The following is a 4,682-nucleotide window of genomic DNA, read 5'->3' as shown; positions in this document are numbered from 1 at the left end:
CTTTCTGTATTCATTGAGTGCTTGGATTTTAGGCATGTGTCAGGCCAGTGGGCCTAAAAAAACCCTTTTAGGGCCAGGCAGTGGTAGCACACACCTTTAATCCCAGCCCTTGGGAGGCAGAGGCAGGTGGATCTCTGTGAGTTCAAGGCCAGCCTGGTCTACAAGAGCTAGTGCCAGGAAAGGCTCCAAAGCTACAGAGAAACCCTGTCTCGAAAAACCAAAACAACAACAAACCCTTTTATTCTAACTTTACTTTCTTTCTCTATTTTGTCTTTTTTTAAAAGTAGAAGTTTTAGTTTTTTTTTTAAACTTTATTTAACTTTATTTCATGCCGATGTCAGATTCTCTGGAACTGGAATTATAGACAGAAGAGCTGCCATGTGGGTGCTGGGAATTGAACCTGGGTCCTCTGGAGGAGCAGTCAGTGCTCTTAACCCCTGAGCCATTTCACCAGCCTTAGAAGTTTTAGTTTATTTTTGTGTATGCATGTGCATCAGTGTAGAGATATATGTGCATGAGCACAGGTGCTGGGCTAGGGAAAAGAAGCATGTGCTTTTAGCTGCAAAGGCCTTTCTGCAGCTCTCCCATTAAAAGAAATGATTTTTTGTTTATATGTGTACACTAGAATAGGTGGAGATCATAAGACAACTCACTGGAGTTGGTTTTCTCCTTTCACTAAGTAGACCCCAAGGTTCCACCTCAGGCTGTCAGGCTTGGCACCAAGTGCCTTTGCCAGTTGAACTATCTCAGCAGCCTTTGGCTTATCTTTTAATTAACAGACATAGTAGCTGGTTTTCTTATGGCATTTCATACATATTTTGTCTTGGTTGGTGCCCCATACACCATGTCTCCCACCTCCTTGTCTCAAAGTGTAAACGATTCTGTTGATTAATATTCTTGTCAGCTCTTGGTATTGTGAGACATAAAATTTTGCTGAATAATGGGCTTAAGTATCATGTTGGTTTGAATTCCCATAGTCATTAATAATGTTGAGCATCTTCCCCTCTTTTTCTTTTCTTCAGAGCTTATTTGTATGTTCTTGTTTGGATATTTGGTGAGGAGTGAAGCTCACCAAAGAATGTTCTTCCTTTGTGGTGGAAGAAGAGTCCTCTTTTGGTAAGACTGTCCTCTTCAGTTGAGCATACATCATCATGAGGAACACAGATGAATTAGTGAGGGTGTGATAGGGACAATGATCTAACCAGCAGGACCAGCAGAACCAATCCTGGTGATCAATGCGTGACATGTTTCTTGGAGAGGTTACCTTCTCTTCCATTTTTCAAAGACAGCCTCTTGCTGTGTATTCTAAGAAAACCCAGAATTTTGCTTTTGTCTTCCCTCTGCCCCAGCTCTCTCAAGTGCTGAGATTACAAATGTGTACTATAGTGACTACTGGTGACTTTCTGTCTTTTTTGTTTTTAAAGACATTGTGTTCCCTTTTAATCTAGGCTGATTTCAAATTTGTCCCAAGACTTTGTTAAACTCAGGAATCATCCTGCCTCCTATGTGTTGGAATTACAGGCATGGACCACTGGCAAATATGCTCTTTTCTTTCCTTTTTGGTTTTGCGGGTGCATAGGTTTTGTTATATCTATAGACTGGCTTGAAGACTGTGTATTTCATGGAGCCCTAATTTTGTAATCTTGAATACTGGGATTATAGGAATGTACCAATATTTTATGTTTTAAAACTCTGTTATCCACCATCTCTCCAGAATTGGAGATTATAGGTAAAAATCTATATCCCTAGTCCTCTTATTGCTTTTTATTTCTAAATATGGTTTCACTAGGTTACCTAGGTACACACACATATACATACACACACACATATATATGTGTGTGTGTGTATATATATATATATATATATATATATATATATATATGATCTAGGACGTGTTGCATCTTGTACTGATTGGTTTTGTGTGTCAACTTGACACAAGCTAGAATCATCAGAGAGGAAGGTGCTTCAGCCGAGGAATTGCCTCCATGAGATCCAGCTGTAAAGTATTTTCTCAATTAGTGATCAAATGGGGGAGGGCTCAGTCTGTTGTGTGTGGTGCCAACCCTGTGCTGGTGATGCTGGGTTCTATAAGCAGGATGAGTGAGCCAGAGGAAGCAAGCCAGTAAGCAGCACTGCTCCATGGCCTCTGCATCAGCTCCTGCCTCCAGGTTCCTGCCCTGTTTGAGTTTGCATCTTGACCTCTTTCAGTAATGAACAGCACTGTGAAAGTGGAAGGCATATAAACCCTTTCCTCCCCAACTTGCTTGTTGTTCATAGGTTTCATCACAGGACTAGAAACCCTAACTAAGGCACATCTCGTTTACAGAATCACACCATTCTGTCAGTTTCCACTGAATAGTGTGGAAAAGATTATTATATTCTAGAGTTTTGTTAGCTCTTGATATTGTCAGATTTATAACTTTTGCCAAATAATGAGCTTCAGTAGCATATAGATTACAGTATCAATTTGAATTTCCATAATAGTTAATGATGTTGAACATATTTCCCATGGTATTTATTTATTTTGAGATAGAGTCTATGTAGCCCTGTCTGGCTAGGGAACTCATAGAGATCTGCTTGCGTCTGCCTCCCAAGTGCTGTGATTAAATCATGTGTCACCATGCCCTGCTTGCTCCTGTTATTTAAAAAATTACACATTTAGTGTGTGTGCATGTACATGCACAGAAGGGCACACACATGCCATAGCCCACTGATGAAAAATAAAGGACAACTTTTGGGAATCAGTTTTCTCATTACATATTCTTGGTTGAATGTTGAAGGCATTAGTCACAAACAATCCCACACCAGTTTGGAATTATGATTAATAGGGTGGTATTTATTTAAAGGGGAAAAACTTACAGATCACTGTCCCAGACAACAGCCCTCTGCACAATCAGGAAGGAGTCTAGTCGCCAGAAACGGAGCAATAAGCAAAAAGAGAGAGAGGAGGGAAGTGGCCGCATTTTTAAAGAGAGAGACCATGCCCCAATGGGCTGGTATCTCAGCAGCTATTGGCTGGAAGAGCGGAAAAACCTCCCACAACACCTCCCCCTTTTGTTTAAGTAAGAGAGTTCTAAACCTACTATGAAATTATATACAATAAGTACAAATATCCTATTTTAACTAGCTTAGGTCTTGTATAATAAATAACTTGGCCAAGTCATGAGAGAAAAGTAACTACATTTATATAGTCTTCAATCCCATCGAAGATATAAGAAGGGAAATAATGTTACCTGGGTAATTAGGAAGTTCAGTAAAACAACTTCCAAAACATGCAACAAATCACAGAGATAACTAGCTACCTGGGCAATCACCCAAAGTCACATTTGCAGCGTTGAAGCAACCAACTTTGGCTAAGGCCTAACGTAAGTGACATACCATTTTCAAAAGGCAAGCAACTTTTCAAAACTATCTTACCCTCTCTTGGCAGGATATGACAGTCCTGTTTTATCCATTGATGCACACTCTGTATCTCTGACAGTGGTTGAGGTATGGGCATTTCTTTGCTCAAAGGCCAGTTCTGCCAAAAATAAAGGCTCCAAGTGGAGTGTCTTTGGTGCTCAACATTCTCTTGGGAATAGATCGGTGGTGCCAGGAGCAATTGTGTCTCATTACCACAAAACTCTGAGTTAGATTAAAGGCCATATTCTACAGCTCTTTGAAGAGGTTGAAGATTATCTATCTATACTGAGTATAATCTCTATGTATCTAAAGAACCTGATTAGCCTAATTATAAATGACAAACTTAGATGACTATTGATCTATATAATTCTCAATATCTATCTAACTTAAAGACTAAGACAATAAACAACTGTGTAACAAATGAGGATAATAACCTCCAAATATAAACAATGTACAAATATACATTGCAATATGATGAATATATATCAATACACAAACATTATATAAGTATCTTAATCAGAGGTAGAAATGTACACTGCAATATGGTAAATATATATACTATATATGTATATCAATACAATATATGTCAATACATAAAAATGTTTTAAACAGAGGTAGAAGCATGCATGCATACAATAGTCAATATAATTTAACTTTGTATCAATATACAAGAATCGATACTAATATATTTGTCTAAAAACAGTAACTCACAATTACAATCCCTCTTTTTTTTTCCAAAATGATCCCTGAGCTTATAAAATTCCTTCCCCAACCTCCCAACCCCTAAATGATGTCCCTAAACCCAAGGGCAAACTTTACTGGGAGAGGGGACATCGTCCTCTAGAATTACTTCCAGCTGTCATGGGGGCGACGTTCTTTCTGGGGGATTCTGTGAAAGTAAAATGATGGTTAAATTTCAAGATCAACGTTTTTTAAGATTGCAAATAGTCTCTGAGTATTTTGTGCAGGTCTGGCCAGAATGTTGTATAAGATGTGTACCATTTCAGCTAACCAAGTTGGGATCGTCTTGTCTAGCTGGTATCCAAAACGGGTCTTGTAGTAGCGCTATCAGTATCATGACATCATATCAACCAGGTGGAGTTGTTGTTATGGGGCCCCATCTTCTTCCTGGAAACTTCAAATGTCACTTCAGGAAAAACTCATTGTTCATTGTGAAAAACTTAAACATTAATCATATAGACATATATGTATATATTCACTGAAAGGCATGATAGATATATTCAATGAAAAGTATGATAGATATGAAGAAAAGCAAAGAT

This window comes from Microtus oregoni, unplaced genomic scaffold (assembly GCF_018167655.1).
Source record: "Microtus oregoni isolate MIOR12 unplaced genomic scaffold, Mior012 000074F_ref0000038, whole genome shotgun sequence".
NCBI lineage: Eukaryota > Metazoa > Chordata > Mammalia > Rodentia > Cricetidae > Microtus > Microtus oregoni.
Note: the sequence above shows the minus strand (reverse complement) of the source record.